General features: G+C 42.8%; 1 pseudogene; it reads left to right on the plus strand.

The window, feature by feature from the left end:
- Nucleotides 1-7,563: 7,563 nt before the first annotated feature.
- Nucleotides 7,564-8,532, plus strand: LOC116098504 (annotated as a pseudogene).
- Nucleotides 8,533-10,501: the final 1,969 nt, after the last annotated feature.

Raw genomic sequence — 10,501 nt, forward strand, 5'->3', positions numbered from 1 at the left:
TGCTGGGGATGGAACTTAGGTTTTCCTGCATGCTAAAAACATGCTCTACCACTGAACTATACCTTCAGTTCTTTTCCATGTGTTTTTTGTTGTTGTTGTTGTTGTTGTTGTTTTGGTTTTGGTTTTGGTTTTTTGAGACAGGATTTCTCTGTGTAGCCCCGGCTGTCCTGGAACTCACTCTGTAGACCAGGCTGGCCTCGAACTCAGAAATCTGCCTGCCTCTGCCTCCCAAGAGCTGGGATTAAAGATGTGCACCACCACCGCCCAGCCCCTTTTCATGTTTATAAAAATAATTATTTTTTTATGTGTAGGAGTGTTTTCACCTACATGTTTATGTGTGCCTGGTGCCCATAGAAGTCAGAAGAGGGCTTTGGATTCCCTGAAACAGAAGTTATAGCAAACCAATATGTGGGTGATGGGAATCAAACATGTCCTCCAGAAGAATAGCCAGTGCTTTCAAGCTGAACCAACTTTCCAGCTTGTGCATATATATGTATACACACACACACACACACACACATATATACACACACACATATATACACATATATGTATACATATGCACATATATTTGTATATATGTGTATATATACATATATATGGAGGGTTTTTTTTTTGTTTTTGTTGTTGTTGTTTGTTTTTGAGACAGGGTTTCTCTGTGTAGCCCTGGTACTTGTTATTTAGATTAAGCTGGCCTTGAATTCAGATATCTACCTCCTAAGCTAGGATTAAAGGTATGAGCCACCATGCCTGTACCTTCTTATATTTAAAAATTTTTATGTGTATGCTTATTTTGTGTGTTTTAGTCCCATGGAAGCCAGAAAAGGGTTCCAGACTTGAGTTACAGATGCTCGTGAGCTACTATGTCTGTCGTACAGGAACTGGGTCTGGGTTTTCTGCAAGAGCAGTAAGTGCTGTTCGTTGCTGAGCCAGCTCTCCAGTGCCCACCAGCTCCTTTTCAAAGCTTATTTTTAGCTTCAGAACATTATCTCCAGTTGGTAAGATTCAATAAAGCCTTCTACTTTAAATTTTTTGTATGTATATATTTAACCTTTGGTTTTTTAAATTAAATCTTATAGACAGGGTCTAGGCCGGACTTGTGAGCTTGGTGATCTTCCTGCCTTAGTCTCTGGAGTGCAGAGTTAGAGGCAGACTCATAGACTTATCTCTTCCTGGGGTTGGAAGACAAAGGTAAAGATTCCTGTCGTTAAAACTGCTGCCTGTTAGGAACCAGTTGGACGGCAAATCTCAGCAGGCGTGCTCAAGCGGCTGTCTGCTGACAGCAGGATGAGCTGCCGGTCACAGAAAGCCGGGGGTGGGGGAGGGGGTGGGGGCGGGGGAGGTTACTGGGGAATCCTCCTTCCTGGACAAATGAACTTTCACACCCACGTTCTCTGTGCTCCTTTTCTTCCTCGTTCTTTTCTTTCTGAGTTTCTACAGAAGACTAAGGACATCCGTGGATTTAAGGAATGATGATATATGACAGATTGGTGCTGTAAAAGGTTCAGTTGCTCCTTTTGCAGAGAAACCAACAGAAACTAGCGTACAAGAAAGCACAAGAGGCCTGAGCGTGTAACTCAGTGGTAGAGGTCCTGGCTTTGACGCCACCCCATCCCCCAAACACACACACCAGCCACACGGAGACAGGGAGACGCTGGGTAAACACATATGGCGTGTGAGGCCAAAGGAGCTAAACTGTAGGGGAGAGCTGCCTGGGAATGCCTTTCCTGTAATAACCAGAAGCGGCTCCTTCGGAGGAAAATGTGAGCCCCAGGGTACAGAACGTGAGTCAGCTAGTTGTGCAGCAGACACGGTGGGCTGGCTTGCCTTCCCCCACCCCATCCCCCCGGCCATTTTGAATTTAAGTATTTTTGTCAGTGATACATTCAGCGAACACATCTGCTTTTCAGTTCCATTTATGATATGTCTTCATAATCATCCTCCCTTAGAAAGAGTCTAAATGACTGGTTCCACAGCTCCCAGCAAAACTTTGCTCTGGAACCTATCTGAAACGCAGGCATCATGACTAAGAGGGACCACTTGGTTGGTTAAGAACTGGCTTCGTGAGCCCGGCCTTAGGAAGTGACCACAGATTTCACAAGTCCACACATGTGCCGGTTAGAGCATGTTTGTCAAGAGTCCTATGTAACTCTGGTCTGATCTGCACCTGAAGGGACTGAGGATAAAACGCTTAGCTGCTGGCATGCCAGCCTGGTCTGCTACAGCACGGGCTTTAGCTAAGTCTCTAAGTTCCTCCTGTTTTCTAGCTTGGATTTTTAAAGTCTGCAGTTTGCAAGCGGCCTACCGGACACAGCATTTCTTGCCTTCTTCATTCATGCGAGATAACATTTCAAAGGCAGTTGAGGCAGCTCTGAAATTCCTAAATGATTAGGAAAGCCGGGGAGATAGCATCAGTGTGACTTGGAAGTCTCTAACTTTTCCAGCCTGGTCAGGGGACTATAGACTTTACCCCTCAGCCAGCTACTAGCAGAGTGGTCAGAGCCTCCTGTGGTCACACTGACCTACGTGGCCTCACCCTCCAGCTGCAAGCCTGCCAACAGTCAGACTTGATCTAACTGGGGTGCCCTCCAGTTAAGCTTTGATCTTGGGGTGTAGTTTAAGGGTGTGCAGCTCCTAGGCACTGATGAAAAGCTGCATGCTGGTGAGTGAGCCTTGGACACAGATGGCCCTACCATGAAGATTAGAATGAGCTTTTTTTGGAAATATATATATCATATTCATATTCAGTTCCATTCAGAAATGCATTACACATTAGTACACTTAAAAAAAGAAAAAGAAATACTATACCTGGCAGCTCTGGAACTTGCTATGTAGACCAAACTGGCCAGGAACTCACAGAGAGCTGACTGCCTCTGTGTCCTGAGTGCTTGGCTATACTATCCTTTTCTGGGGATCAAAGACTTCTCACCTGCCAGGTGATGTGAGCCATACCCATGTTCTGGAACACCCTTTTGTAAGGGAAATTTTTGCTGGAACGTACTGCCACCTGGTGGAAAGTACCCTAATTACAGGCAAATACATAAGCTGAATAAAGTAAAAGACAAAAAATGACAACAAAAGTTAGAATTTTTAACAGTCCTCTGAAATTTACACTTAATAAGGAAATCACTAAATACATAAATTAAAATCTACTAATTAAAATTCAGTATCTTTAAATCTGAAGTCCTATGACGGTGACCAGTGTTTTTCACCAGTATCTTAGGGAAGGGAAAAAAAAAAAGAAAATAATCCACTTTTTAAAAATTGCTCAGGGACTAGAGAAATGGCTCAACGGTTAAGAGCACTCTTCCAGAGGACCCAGCTTCAATTCCCAGCACCCACATACCAGCTCATAACTGTTTGCAATTCTGTTCCCAAGGGACCTGACTCCCTCTTCTGGCCTCTACTGGAACATCGCATACTTCTGGGTGGAAAACCTGGAGAGGCTGCAGGTAACTGGACTGGAGTCCTGAGGAAACACCAGACAAATTCATAGAGAGCAGCCTGCTGCAGAAGAAGCAGACTGTAGTAATCTGAAAGACTATCTCTTTCTCCTAAAGGATAACATAGCCAGGCATGGTGGCGCATGCCTTTGATCTCAGCACTTGGGAGGCGGATGCAGAGCTCATGGAAAACAAGGAAAGCCTGAGGAGTGGCCTCAAATGTAAGGAGAGCATCTAGGTAGGACAAGTGAGTTCAAGTCATCATCTGGGCTTTCCTCTCTTATAAGACTCATGACTAGCCAGTCATGAGTGACTGGGCATGGTGATGTAAACCTGAAGTCCCAGGACTTACTGGGGCTGAGGCTGGAGGACGGTGAATTCCACGACAGTTTAGGCTATGTAGCCAGACTCTGAAAAAACACAACAATGACAAGTCAATATTGTGGCAGTTGAAAAAAAACTTAGATATGACTTTAACAGGATTTAAACAGTATCAATAATTTGACCATCAGGATGATTTGGTAATTGTATCATAGTCATGTATTATGGCTATAGAATTCCCTTGGTTTAGAGAATGAAAAGTATTTAGGGGCTGAGGAACATCATGTCTTCTCTTTACCTTCAAAAAGTTTTAAAATTTACATTACGCCCCCCCTTCCAACACGTGTACACAGGGCCAGAAGGTCTTGAACTTTTTAATCTTTCAGGTTTCTGGGCAAAGATTATACAGTAATTTTTGCAACATTCTTTTTCCCAACTAGTCCTATATCTCTGAACATTTGTTAAATAACATTTGTTAAATAAAATTTAATAACATCAAAGCAATTGTCCAGAAAAAAGGGAACAAAAGTGACTTTATGTCTCTTTTAAGGGTGGGCTGGTAGTGATCTAGCACTTGGAACACTGAAGCCAGAGGATGGCTTGAGTTCAGGAACTCAAGAACGGTCCAGCAACATAATGAGCCCTGGATCTGGGGGAGAGTTGAGGGAAGGGAAAAAACATGGCATTGTATGAAAAAAAAAAGTAAAAGTCTTGTCCTTACACATCAGATAGAACACTTTAGTAAGTAGCCTTCTAAATTTTTCCTGTGCAAATGTAAAGGTAAGTATAGATTTGTTCAACTAATATATGTTCATATTACATTATTTTATATGTATTTATAATATATCTATAAATATTTTATAATATATTTATATATTTTGCAATATACTTATATATAAATATAATATATAGAATTATATGTTAGCTAATATATGTTTAACTAATAAAACTAAATATATGTTTATGTACAGATTTTCTTTTTGAGACAGGGTTTCTCTGTGTTGACCTGGTTGTCCTGGAACTCTCCATAGACCAGGCTGTCCTTGAACTCAGCCTGCCTCTGCCTCCTGAGTGCCAGGATTAAAGGTGTGCACCACTCTGCCCAGCTCTCTGCAGAAATTTTAGTAGGTTCATGCAATCCTATAATAGACCACACTTGCTACTTGGTTTAAAATTTTATTACATTATTTGTGTGTGTGTGAGGGATGTACACATGTCAGGATGCACATGTGGAGGTCATGGGGCAACTTGCTGGAGTTGGTTCTCTCCTTACTTGTGGGTTCAGGGAATCAACTTAGATTATCAGTGAGGGGGAAATAGCTTTACCTGAGACATCTTGCCAGCCCTAGGTACTTGACTTTTTAAGTACTGTCATCATTTTTTTTTTTTTTTTTAAGTACATCTGCTAGCTGGGCAGTGGTGCCACATGACTTTAATCCAGCACTTGGAAGGCAGAGGCAGGCGGATTTCTGAGTTTGAGGCCAGTCTGGTCTACAGAGTGAGTTCCAGGACAGCCAGGGCTACACAGAGAAACCCTGTCTTGAAAAACCAACCAACCAATCAACGAACCAAACACCCATCTGTTATACAGATGACATTAAATTTGTAACCCTTCTGAGCTCTAGGATATTAAGGTTGATATTTTCTCATAGAAATGTGTGGGTGGCACATGTACTTCCTCATTTTTTAAATCTTTTTTTCCCTCACGTCTAGGGTCTGAATATAATACAACTTATTTAATAACTTTCCTATTCATCAGCATGTAGATTGTTTCCTTTTTCTATTGAAAAAAAGAAGCACCTTGTTTGACATTTTTTTGTGTTTTTAATTATTTCTATGGTTTAGCTGTGGAATCCCTGAGTCAAAGAGCGCCCATCCTTAGCTTACTGGTAAATATTGCAAGGGCAGCACATGGCAAAGGCTTACCTGGAATGGCTTCTGTTAGTGGCTAATGCCATAACCATACATTCAGAAAAAGTGTGGGCAATGTACAGGGATGATCTGTGCTCCATCTGAATGCTCCTTGTGGTCCATGAGCAGCTCCCAGCTGTGCTCTGCTGACAAGCACAGAACAATGATTGCCACCCTTGGGTCTTACCAGAGAACATCTCTGGCTGTGTTCTCTTCTGCAGGTTGGTACATGATCACAGTCTCTCAAGAGTTCATTGTTAACCTGAGGGGCTATGCCAGCTCTGCTAAGTGCGCTTAATAACCTGAATGTTTTCTGGAGTGTTTACTCAAGGAACAGAGCTACTAATTATTGTGACTCTTGGATCATTACTTTCCTTTTTACTTTGCTTGCTTCTTTTAACCATTTTCCCATCTTTTACTCACTGCTGATTTAGTTATATCATTTGTGTATATACAAGAAAGTATTGGAGGTACCAAGAAAGGCTTAATGTAAGTGAATAGATATCATAATCCTTTAAAACACACGAGTATAAGCTAGATTTTTTTTTTTTTATCTGCAGCGTATTGTTATGTTGGGAGAAGAGTGTGTGTAACGGGAGAGGCAGAAATAAGTTATCTTATTGAAATGTAGCCTCAGAGACTATTTCCGGTCAATGGAAATGTTTTGAGTCGGTTCCTGTAAGCTAGCATATGAAAAATATAACAATAAGTAAGGTGACTGTACACAACAATAACATATTGTGTGTTTCAAAAAAAAACCAAAAAAACAAAAAAACAAACCTAAGGACTGGGTTTAGCTCAGTGAGCAAGTGGTTCCTTCAGAAACACGGAGAGCTATTCAAAAAACGGCAAAGGAGGCCAGGCGTGGTGACCAGGTCTGTATAGTGAGATCTTGTCTGGAAAAAGAATCATACAGAAACAACAGTGTTTCAGGACTTAGAGTGAGACCGGACACTCGCCCTAAGGCAAGCTTGTGAGTCCCAGCACTCAGCAGAATCACTTGCAGGGAGGAGTTGGAGAGCTCGTCTGGGCAAGGCTCTGTCTCTGACTTTGTCTCATCTCTGCCTCTCTCCAACAATGATAATAGTAATTGGAAATGCATACCTTAATTTGAACATTATATAATATATACAGTGTATCAAAACAACACATGCTCCGGAATATGTAAAAACTTTTATGCATCAATTAAGATGATATTAAAAGTATAGGAACAGCTTCTCAAGGATAGGTTAAAACGTAAATATCTTCCCATGGATAAGACTTATATGCCTGTGTTACTCAGAAACACTGGGAGAATGGAGCCAAAGGTGGTTTTCCTGTAACATTTGTTGAGTCTCTTCTGAGTTAGTTGCTAGGGATTGAGAAAAATAAGACACTTTAGTCCTTGAATAACTCACTTTCTTCTCTCTTTTTTTTTTTTTGCCATTTTTTAAAAAAAAAAAAGATTTATTTATTTCATTTATGTGGGTCCACTGTAGCTGTCATCAGACACACCAGAAGAGGACATCAGATCCCATTACAGATGGTTGTGAGCCACCATTGTGGTGGCTGGGAATTGAACTCAGGACCTCTGGAAGAGCAAGCAGCTCTTAACTGCTGAGTCATTTCTCCAGCCCTGAATAACTTCCTTTCATGAGCACATTCCATGAGAGAAAAGCTGTCTAATACTGGACATGACGTGAAGTGTGAAGGGAGCAGGGAGGAGAGACGGTGAGTTTTGTCCCAGGTGCCATGGAGGCTTCGATGTGATACGGACATAAAGGGATGAGCAGGAGTTGGCTGAGATAATGATAGAAGGGCTGCTGGGATTCAACAGAGGCCGTTTCCAAGAAGGGAGAATAAGAAGCTTTATTAGGCTCTTCGCCATCTTTCCCCCGGCAGTCCGACGTCTATCACCATGAAGGTGGAGCTGTGCAGTTTCAGCGGGTACAAGATCTACCCGGGACGCAGGCAGCGCTAAGCCAGGACTGACCGGAAGGTTTTCCAGTTTCTTAATGCAAAATGTGAGTCCGCATTCCTTTCCAAAAGGAATCCTCGGCAGATAAACTGGACTGTCCTCTACAGAAGAAAACGCAAGAAAGGACAGTTGGAAGAAATTCAAAAGAAAAGAACCCGCCGTGCAGTCAAATTCCAGCGAGCCGTCACTGGTGCATCTCTTGCTGATATAATGGCCAGAAGTTAGGAATCAGAAACCAGAGGTTAGGAAAGCTCAGCGAGAGCAGGCTCTAAAGGCTGCCAAGGAAGCAAAAAAGGCTAAACAGGCATCAAAGAAGACAACAATGGCTGCTGCCAAGGCCCCCACAAAAACAGCACCTAAATAAAAGATCGTGAAGCCTGTGAAGGTCTCTGCTCCCAGAGTTGAGGGGGTGTGGGGGGGGAACGACGCTAATTTGTAGATCAGAGTTTGAATAAAGATCTGTCTTTAACTCTCAAAAAAAAAAAAAAGCTTTATTAGTAAAGCATTGGATCCCTGGTGCACTTGTGACCTTGGAAGACATGGAAAGTTACTATAAACCATAAGGTTTGTAGGTCTCTGGTGGTATGCAGGGCATCTAGGGACTCCGTAAGGTGTGGATTCTGATTCTGAAGGTCTGGGGTGGACCTGCATTTCTAACGAGGGCCCAGGGGCTCGCTCTGTGGACCACACATAGAGTAGAAAGGCTGTAGGCACTGCAGATTGTGATTTCCCTTGTCCTGTCAGTTGGCACAATTTCGGAGCAAAAAGCGGAGCACGAGATTCGCCTTTTGCGCTAAGCAAATTAATACAAAGCAGCTGGAGGTTCTCTTTGGAAAGTATGGCATTGCAAGAACAAGTTGTGACTGTACTTGTGGTAGCCTGGGTGCAAATAGAGACTGACCCATCCTGGAGATGACATTCGAGCCAGTGCTATAAGGAAGGTGATGGACAGGTCTGGATTGGCTTAGCCAGTTCCTGTTGATCAAAGTGGTTGTTCAGTGGTGAAACCTTGAGATGAGTCTCGGTGTCTGTGGTGGAGGTTGGGAGGAAAGGGGGACACCAGAAATTGTCACAGGCTTTTAATTGTCTCGGGGGTTCCTTCAGCATAATTAGAAAACACAAACCAGCATAGTGTTTCCAGCTATTTTAACTATGCCTTTTCAGATGTTTAGCTTGTAGAGAGAGAATAGTCACACTATTTTGGGATGCTCGATTTGGATTCCTGATGGGTTTGTTTGTTTGTTTGTTTTGTTTTTAATCTAAAATTGCTTACTCTTTGTGGATCAGTTAAGAACAAATGACATTTTGGGTTGTCACAGTTGAATGAATGGTCTGAAATCCATCCTTCCTGTTCTGGTTTCTTATGCAGCCCTTGGTTTCCTCTGTTTTGATGAAGCCAGTACCAGTGACTGTGGCAATGGGTTGGTAATGTGACAAAATGGAACCTGTGGTCAGAGAAGGGCTGGAGGGTGTGCCTGCTGTGTGATCTCCAAAAGAGACTGTTGAGTGTTACTATCTTCCCTGCTGCCCTCAATGGTTGTGAAATGCAGTGACCAGAATTCATAAGACTAAGGGAAGAGGTAGATCAAATAATTATTTACCAGAAGAACTCCAGCTCTGGCCACGCCTTTCTTTTTTGGGTGGGGTGGGGTGGGGTGGGGGTGTGTTTTGACTCAGGGTTTCTCTGTATAGCCCTGGCTGTCCTGGAACTCACTCTGTAGACCAGGCTGGCCTCGAACTCAGAAATCCACCTGCTAAGTGCTAGGGATTAAAGGCATGCGCCACCACTGCCTAGCTGGCCATGCCTTTCTTAACCCAGTGAAATATCCAGTTTACATAGACAATCGGGAGCCAGCCATGTGGCTGGAATTTAGCATCAGGGATTAGCTTTATTGACAAACTTGGCCTACATCACGGCCTCTGTATAGATAAGATTGGTCTAGAATAAACACAGTTAGAACTCACTGGGAATAGAACCAGCTAGATACAGGAGTTTGTTGAGGAAACTGAAGGAGCCTAGATAGGAGGGTCCCACCCTGCAAAGTGGACTCACCACAGCTTTTTATATGTCACCAGATCAAGGTCAGAACACACATCATCTAGTTCCTGTGTTTTGTCCACTTCACTTGCTCAGAGGGTGTCTAGATATTCTGCTAAACATTTCTGGTATGTCTGTGTCTTTTAGGATGATACTACTAACATTCGCTTTATTTGATTAGTCAAGCAGATTGCCCTTCTTTTCTTTTTTGTTTTTGTTTTTTATGCTTAGCCAATTTTTATTGGATATTTTATTTATTTACATTTCAAATGTTATCCCCTTTCCTGATTCCCCCCCAGAAGCCCCCTACCCCATCCCCCCTCCTGCTTCTATGAGGGTGTATCCCCACCCACCCACCCCAGACTGCCTTCCTTAATATGGTTGGGCATCACCTAATTTGTTGAAGGCCTGAGTAAGACAAAAGGCAAGAGAGAGGAAGAATTTGCCTCCTTTCGCTTCCTTTCTGCATGGCTGTTGGGGCGGGGGCATCCTATCTCATTTGTTCTTGAACTGGGATTTTTACCGACTGCTTGGTTCTCAGCTAAGCTTGGTGTCGCCAGCTTCCCTGACTACCCTGCTTGCAGATGCCAGATTAAAGGATAACCACTGGGGTGCCTCCATAATTGTGAACTCATTCGTTACAGTAAACATCTGTGTTAATGAGTTGTTTAGAACACTCACAGGATTTTTCCACCCTTCTGCAATTTGGAGAAAGCTTGTTTTGAGAATGATGGGTATGAGGTACTACTCTCCAGTCTGGTGTCTGGTTCACCCTTGGGCTCACTGCTTGTTCAGAAGCCATGATTTTTTTTTTTTTTTTGTGGAAGAATA

This window comes from Mastomys coucha, unplaced genomic scaffold, assembly GCF_008632895.1.
Source record: "Mastomys coucha isolate ucsf_1 unplaced genomic scaffold, UCSF_Mcou_1 pScaffold20, whole genome shotgun sequence".
In the NCBI taxonomy this organism is placed as follows: Eukaryota; Metazoa; Chordata; class Mammalia; order Rodentia; family Muridae; genus Mastomys; species Mastomys coucha.